This window comes from Marmota monax, unplaced genomic scaffold (assembly GCF_021218885.2).
Source record: "Marmota monax isolate L192 unplaced genomic scaffold, Marmota_monax_Labrador192_F-V1.1 WCK01_AAM20220418_F8-fsc00068, whole genome shotgun sequence".
Lineage (NCBI taxonomy): Eukaryota > Metazoa > Chordata > Mammalia > Rodentia > Sciuridae > Marmota > Marmota monax.
This window is the reverse complement of record NW_026692352.1, coordinates 3,464,187-3,472,961: the sequence shown is the minus strand read 5'-3', so window position 1 is coordinate 3,472,961 and position 8,775 is coordinate 3,464,187.

The window sequence follows — 8,775 nt, the reverse complement described above, 5'->3', positions numbered from 1 at the left end:
TCTGGAGAGCTCTTAGAGGTTGTAGGGGTAGGTTGAGGTAACAATTGGGAGATCCTGAGGTTTGATTGCTGTTTAAACATCCTCAGGCAAGTAAGGCAATTTGGCTATTTATAGAAATAGGAAATCCAAGATCCTCCCCTCTTTCAAGTATCTAATTCTGTGGGCCTTCACTTGCTTCTGTTTTTCAGCCAGGGAAACTGAGACTAAAGAAGAAAAAGGATTCTCTTAAGGACACATAGGAGTTGGGGGACAAGAAGACTAGAATAGGGATTTTTTTAACACATAGCAGTAATAATGACATCAAACATTTATTAGGTATCTAATGTATACTCTGAGAAGGGCTTCCTTGGGGTAGCAAATGGAAACCAGGATTGCAGTCAGACCTGCCTGGTTTTTCACCAGCCTTCCCAGTGATTCTGGGTGAGTCACTGCCCCTCTCTGAGCCTCCAGTTGTTCTGTAAAGTGGAGGTGGTAAGCCTTATCCAGGGCTGTCTTGAGGTTTAACTATAAATTAAGTTAAAACCTGTTTAGTGCACAGAACAGCACCAGGCACATAATAAGCACTTAATAAACACTGGCCACTGTTGTTCCTCGGGAAGACAGGTTGAGGCAGGCTGCAAATGGTTTCTCTTCCAGCAGACATGCAGCATCCCCAGGTCTGCCTATGCCCCTGATTCCTCCATACCATGCCCCTCACACTTCTGGAAGCCAAGGGGAGACCCAGGTCCCCATATTCTCCTCTGGCCTCAGAGCCTGGCAAAGAAAGAGATGTCTCCAGTGTTAACACCTCCACATGCATTCCCCACACCTGAGGCCCAGAGTTGAGACAATTCTTTCCTGAAGTTGTATGTTACATACCTGGACAGACCAGAACTGACCCTGGGATCTCTCCAGCCCCTTCAGGGTAGGGGGTTGTACCTGACTTCTCTTCCCTGCAGGGCAGAAGTCCAAGAAGACTGACAGCAGGTTCTTGACCTGTGTTTCCCCTGAGTGGAGCAGGGATTGGAGGCAAGGAGGAATTTAGGTGGAAAACAGGCCTGCCAGACACCCCACCCCCAGCCCGCCCTGCTTGAAGATGGAAGCCTGAAACAGTGGTCATTTCAACTTTGATCCATGATTCACTAATAAAATTCTGGTTGAACCCCTTATTTATAGAGGAGGAAACAAAAGTCTAGCACTGCCAAGAACTCACTGAGAACCTCAGAGAGGAGGGAGGATTCTGGTTCAGTATATAGCTTTCTGACTTCAGGTGAGGGCTCTGCCCAGCAGATGAATTGGAGTGGGCAGGGCTTTACTTCACCTCTCCTTCCCCTAGTTCTGCTTTGAGCCAGACCTCAATATGGCCACCCAACCCAGGCACATGAGCTCTAGCTGGGGTTGAGGGAGTTGGGAATGTGGAGACATCAGGGAAGGAGGGGTATAGACAAAAAGAAGGCCAGAGCCGACCTGGGGCAAGTGGGAGCAGGGAGCTCTTGGTGTGTGGCTCTTGTGGGATTCTGGGGCCTTATTAATCAGTCTGAGGTAGCAGAAGATAAAAATACCGTGGGAGCACACTCCTGGAGGAGGGTAGCAAAGCAGATTCAGGAATGAGTCACAGAGCCCTGGCCCTAAATTTAGAAGGTGCTGAAGGAGGCAGCCTTCCCCTGGGGAAGACTTGGAGATGCCTGCTGACCCAGGGACACCAGGGATTCAGGGCAGGAAGGAGTAGTTGGCAGGAGTTCCCTGAACTGTAGCACTCCCTCCTATAACTGAGCCTGCTAGAGGCCTGTACCAGGGGTAGATCAAACCCAGAATGAACCTTAACACAGGACAGAGCCTTCAGTCCCATTCTTAGAGTCCCAGGGAACCCACCCACTCAAACCCTTCACACAGTCCTGAGAACCAGCCTCTGCAGTGAGGACATCTCAGAACCGTGCTGCCCACTGGGTGGGCATGGCCAGGCTCCCTGTGCCACTTGCGCTGCCATTCTGGTATCCATTTATCAGACACCAAGGAGAGGAGTGTGAATGTAAGAAGCTAATGCCATTGAGTGAAGGTCTCTCAAAGGGGACCCAGCCAGACCTTTTGTAAGCTCCTCTGAGAATTGAGGATGAGGGAGAGGGACAACATGTCATCGTATCCACTTTTGCCTTATTCTCAACCCTCCAGGCTCCAGATTAACACAGGTCAGGAGAAGGGAGAGGAATCAAGGAGGACATGCTTTGGGGACAGATACCAGACCTGGGGGTAAGGAAGCTCAGGAGATAAGATAGACAGTTGCTGTGGCATTCATTGAGCACTCAAAGAGCCTCCTCTTCCATCCTCCCTTGCCCATCCTCCCCTGCCCATCCTCCAGTCCCTAAAACCTGACCCCTGCACTGAGAAAAGTGCTCTGTCCTCATTCTAATGATGGAAATCCTTGTAGTCCACCCATCTTAGAAGTCAGAGAGCTGGCTGGGCACAGTGGCACCTTATAATCCTAGTGACTCAAGAGGCTGAGGCAGGAGGATTCCCAAGTTTGAGGCCAGGCTTAGCAACTTAGTGAGACACTGTCTCAAAATAAGAAAGATTGGAGGCTGGTCATGGTGGTGCACACCTGTAATCCCAGCGGCTAGGGAGGCTGATACAGGAGGATTGCAAGTTCAAAGCCAGCCTCAGCAATGGCGAGGCACTAAGCAACTCAGTGAGACCCTGTCTCTAAATAAAATACAAAATAGGACTGGGGATATGGCTCAGTGGTCAAGTGCCCCTGAGTTATATCCCTGGTACCCCTGCCAAAAAAAAGATTGGGGATGTAGCTCACTGGTGAAGTGCCCCTAGGTTTAAAAAAAAAGTGGGACAGCTGAGACACAGAGAGGTTGAGTAATGTTCTAGATCACACACTGAGTAAGGTGTTTTAACCAGACAGTCTGGCTCCCTGGCCCAAGTCATTTTCCTAGACTGCTGAGCTAGGTTCTTTACCCCATCTGTCAGGCCTCTTCTTCCATCCTTCCAGGCCCATCCTCCAGTCCCTGCACCCAGAACCCTGGGAGCAGATCTTTGGGGCTATGCAGGATCCTGCTGCCCAGGTTACCCACAGGCTTCAGGAAAGGACAAATTTAACTGGCCCCCAACACCGCTATGCAAGACTTCACAATTGATGGAATCCTCCTTAACTCTGTGGGGGAGGCCTCTTGAGCCCCACCATTCTACAGGAGTACATCCTAGAGAGGTGCAGTAGGAAGGACTGCAGCAGAACCATAGGGACTCCCCACCAGGGAAGGCCCCAGGCTTGTGTTAGGACTCCTGCTAACAATATCTGTTGGGACCTGCTGTCTGCAAGAACTGAGTTCGATCTCTGGGTCAATGCTGCCTTCTAGAAGCCCTAGAATTTCCTTTCAGAGGTGCCTGATCCATCTGCTGACCTTGAGCCTTCTCCTGGGATTTGTGCTCAGGCTAAGAGGGTGGAGGTATCTTGAGTATTTTCAGGAAGGACAGGTTGTTCAGTCTTTCTGCAGGGTGGATAGAAACTCCAGTCCTGAGACTACAGCCCCTCTCTGACAGCCCACATGACTTCCTTCTTTTGGTTCCTTTTTAATCTAAAACCTGGGCCCTCAGTGCTCTGACTCAGTACAGTTTCATCTCCTGGAACTAGAGGGGCTTCCAGGAAGAAGTCAGAATCACATTTTGGGTAATAAGCGAGGTCAGGAGTCCACACCTAAGACCCCCAGGCTATTATCTTTCCAGAAGAAAGAGGCTCCTCTGGGACACATTGCTGGCCTGAGTGCTGCTGGTGAGTCTGGGAAACTCAGATACACCAGGGGACATAGCCTGGCCCAGGTATAGCTTGATTTCCCATAGCTAGGGGAAAACACACTGGGACACCTAGGATAGCTTCTGTTTCTTGCTTGGCTTTTTTTTCCCTCAGCTGTCAAATGGGGCTAATGGTCCCTGCCTAACATTTCACTTAAGGTGTGAAGGTGAGACAAAATGCGCATGAAAGACGTACCCTGGTCTAGTGCCATGTCACAGAAAGAAGGTGCAGAGGAGTGTGTGTGTGTGTGTGTGTGTGTGTTGTGTGTGTGTGTGTGTACATGGCAACTTATACACCACTATGACTTGGGTGCAATGTGCATATTCCCCTGACACAGCAGGCATCTGAGGTCTGTTTGGGAACTGACATGTGACTACATAATGCTTCAAGGTTTTGTGACGTGGGTGTGGCAGTGCCTCAAATGTAAGGTTGCCAGATTTAGCAAATTTTGGAGATGTAGTAAAGTTAATCATTGCTTGTCTGAAATTTAAATTTTTAAATTTCACTAGGTGTCCCATACTGTGTGTGTGTGTTCCTGGCACATGCTAGGCAAGCACTCTACCACTGAGCTACCTTCCCAGCACATTCTGTCTTTTTTTTTTTAAACTGGCAACTTCACTCTGATATTATGTGTGACCATGTATGTGCATGTACCTGTGCTGGACTGGCCATGTTTGAGAATGAGATGGTATGTATTTGTGTGTAATTCTGATAAGACATTGGGGTGATGTATGTGACTGTGACAGTGTCACCAGGAGGAGTAAGGATGTGGGTAACTCTGGGTGATAAATGTTGTGGCTGTAGCTCCCAGAGGTTGTAACAGCGCCCTCAGGGCAGTGTGGGCTGTTTGCTCAGTGAGGCCCATCAGGGCCAGGAGACCGCCTTGGGTAAACATTTAGATCCGGGTTTTTATGGGACTGAGATGTAGCTCCTATTGCCGCTGTAAAGAACACGTCCCTCTCCAGGCTAAGCCAGCCTTGGTGGCCTCAGAGTGCTTTGTCCTGGACCTTTCTTGAGGGCCTGTGGAACTGAGGCTCTGCTGCTTCCTAGTGACATCACACAAGTCACTGTCTAATCTTCTAGAATAGTGCCCCTAGGATATTGCTTTGTTGCCCTAGACAACTTGGGAATTTGCTCCACCCAAACTAACAGGTAGCATACCCCTGAGGAGGAGGTGGGGGCAGAAGGCACCAGTGGTGGGCCTTCTTACCTCCCAGAGGGGAAATTGAAGTAGTCATCTGTCTGTCTGGCTAAATGGTGAGTAGAAATGTGTACCTAGGAGCAAGTCAAGTCTTGCAGGACCCCTATTGTACAGGACATGGTCAGGGTGGGAGGCACTGGTGGTGAGGATGGAAACTAAATCTTGAGGATTAGAGAAGGTGGTGACAATGCTAAGGACCCACAGGCAAATGGAAAGAGTAGTATGTAATGGGGGTTAGGAGTCAGGAGTCCTGGGATTTTTATTTCTGCTTGACTCTGCTAGCTGGGCCTTCTGTTTCTTTTTTTGGGAGGCTGAAGCCAGATGACATTAGTCTGAGGGGTTTAGATCTAGTGTGGGGAGTTGGCCAAGGGGTGACTCTAGGCAGATGCCCTCACCCCTACTCCAATAGTTGTCAGGGCCTATGAGCAAAGTCTGGTGTAAATCTCTAAACAACTCACTGACCCCCCCCAAGTCCTGGGGTCACAGTCTAGGGGCTGGACCCAGAGGGGTTCTGCTTTGTGTATGATTTGGGCCCTCCTGGAGCCTCAGCTGCTCTCTCTAGGAGGAGCATAATAAGACTCAGTCTTGCTCAGTGCCCAGGGTAATAATTCCTCTCACTCCCATGAGGAGGCTTCTCAGTTTGCTAAGCACCTTCTTGTACACACTTTCACCTTCTACACCCACCCGGCTCCGCTTAGTGCTGTTCTTTCTGGGGCCCAGAGCAGTCAGACATGGGCTCTGCCCTGGGCTCACAGAGGCACCTCCATCCACCTCCTGTGGGACTTGGGTCTGTGGCAGGGGGCTGAATGGGCAGAGAGCAGGGGTCATACTTTGCCAGCCCTTTTCACTGCTTAATCTTTCATGAGAATCATACCTAACATGTCAAGGTGTTACTTTAATGCTTTTTGTTGGAGCCATACATTTTTGGACCAGTGCATTCCTCCATGCCCTACCCTATCCCCGAGTTATATTTTTGAGTGACACTGGCATATATACAGCTCTTCATTTCAGTAATTCTCAGAAGGTATTATTATTCCAGATGAGGAAACAGGCTTGGAGAGAATGTGTCACCTGCTTCTGGTTACACAGCTAGAAAAAGTTTTGAATCTAGGTCTACTGACAGACTGTGGGAAGCAGGGATGGCCTAGGCCTGGGACTTCTTTCCAGATTCTGTCCCCAGGCTCCTTCCCATTCCTTACTCTTCCACTTTTGAATAGCAGGCCCTTAGCTATGCTGCTCAGTGGTGTTGTGAGACTCGGTATGTTCTGTCATGTTCAAGGAGATGTAAAGAGCCTCAGAATCAGGGACACTTAAATTCCTAGGGCATCCTTTGCAAGGGCAAATTAATGAGTAGAATGGAGTGATGCCCTTCTGCCTACCTGCTGGCCAGCCAATCTCATCTGAAATCAAGACCCAGGGATGAGCCCAGGGCATAGCCACCTGAGCCCAAGGGTGCCAGATCACCCACCTTTACTGACCCAAGACCCAAAAGATTTATTCTTGTCTTAATCTGTGTTTAGATGTGAGTGATGTTTTGGTTCTTGCCATCTTGCCATCTGTATCTTCCTGGGTTTCTGTCTCTTCCTCAGATTGGCAGCCTTCTGGGGTGGGGAGTTCCTTCTGTCAGTTTGCCCTCACTGCCTCCTCCTGCTGTCACTCCAGTCTTATCTTACTGTCTGTTGAGATGTGCTGGGTGGGGGGACACTAAAAATGCAGAAGCCACCAGACCAGTGCTGCCATCTCTTCCTCATGGCTGATCCCACAGGTTATAGTCCAATTCCACAAACCAGACTTGGGTCTGCTGGGGTCCCCTGTGGCTCTCCTACCAGCCCGGAAGCAAAAGTGTCTTCCTCAAGGCCTGGGGAAGACAGTAACGTGGCTAGAATTGGGCCAAGGGCAGGGGAGGTAGATTAGAAGTCAGAACCTGGTCCTCCCCAGCTGAGAGCTAGCTGCCCTAACACCTAATCATTCCAGACTTTTTCTTTTTTCTTTATGTTTTTTTTGTATTTGTGGATAGACAACATGCCTTTATTTTAGTTGTTTATTTTTATGCGGTGCTAAGGATTGAAACTAGTGCCTCACAAGAGCTCTGCCATTGAGCTAAAGCCCCAGTCCCACACTCTTTCTTTTTTTCCAGTACTGGGGTTTGAACCCATGGGATCTATACCACTGAGCTGTATCCCCAGCCCTTTTTATTTTTTATTTTGAGGGAGGGTCTCACTAAGTTTCTGAGGCTGGCCTTGAACTTTTGATCCTCCTGCCTTGGCCTCTACTCAGGGGGCCTCTCAGGGGGTTGAAACAGGAGGATTGAAAGTTCAGGGCCAGTCTCAACAATTTAGTAAGACCCTGTCTCAAAAATAAAAAGGAGTGGGCTGGGGATATAGCTCAGTTGGTAGAGTGCTTGCCTCGCATGCACAAGGCCCTGGGTTCGATTCCCAGCACCACACACACACACACACACACACACACACACACACTAAATAAATAAATAAATAAATAAGTAAATAAATAGGAGTGACTCCTGGGTTCAATCCCCAGTGTGTGTGTGGGGGGGGAGGAGTGTGATTCTGGAGGTTGGAGGTGGTTGATAGAGATCTAGAGTCATCACATGGGCCTCATAAGGACCTGCAGCTCATTGTACAGGCTTCAATTTGCTGAATGTCTTGCTGTTGTCTTGCTGTCATGGCTCCCTATTCACCCCCACTCATTTTTAAAATTGGGCCTGATTTACAAACATCTCAGAGCCTTGAGCACTTCAGGAAGAGACACCTCTATTTGTGAACACACCATGCTGACTCCTTATATTTACTCTTAGTGCCTGTTAGCAAAGCTGTTCTATCCCAGGGCTCTGGATGGTGAAGCCAGGATATGCCTTCTGATTCCCTCCTTGTATAGGAGGAACCAAGGCCCAGAGATAAGCAAGTAGAGTAAGGAGCCCTGGGTAGGAGGAGGCTGAGTGGGCTTGTGTCAGATAGCTATGGACTCACTTTGATACTGGGCCAGTGGTAAGTATTTGTTGGACCTTGTTAGGTGCCCATCCAACGGAGCTCAGCAGAGGCCCTTCCTGCTCCTGTTTAGTCCAGGGCCAGTCATGGGACAGGTTGCCACACTCATACTGACCTGACCTCAGAGAAATTGATCTGTTAGCCTTAGTTCACACAGAGTAGCTGCATACAGAGATGGCACTAGGACCCAGGGAGCAAGGGGGCAGCCTCCAGGCTGGAAGGGGTGACTGGAATGCTGGTGGACATATCTCCCCAGAGGCCATGAAGCTCTGATCAGTTCAGCCTGGGAAGGGACCAGGAAGCCTTAGAGGTCTGGGGCCTGATGCTATTTATTGAGAATCTTGTCTAATACAAGGGAGATGTGTGCTGAGAAACGGTGACTTTGGACAACAGCCTGAGTAAGGGGCTGGAGGAGTCCTGGTAAAAGTCCCAGGTGGGAGTGAGACTAGAGAGGAGATTTTGCCCAAGTCTGCCTAGCCTGTGAACCTTGAGCCAAGTGAGAGCAACTTCCAGCTGGGTTGGCACACTCCAAAGGGAATTGGGTTGGGTGTGTATAGGCTTGGTGTGACTCTTGGTTGTTGGGGTTGCAAGTTTTGGGAATCCCTGAGTTGCTGTGGGGCTGTCATCCCTGCGAGTTAATCTCTTGATTATCGTTTGTGTGTGTGCCCATCTTTGGGTCTCCGGTGTTCTGGGGACGGAGTGCCTGTATGTAAATAGGTTGTTGCAGAGGTGTGTACCTGTGAGGGTGGGAGGGGGACAGCAAGAGGCGGTTCATAATTAACTTCCAGAATCCCTCT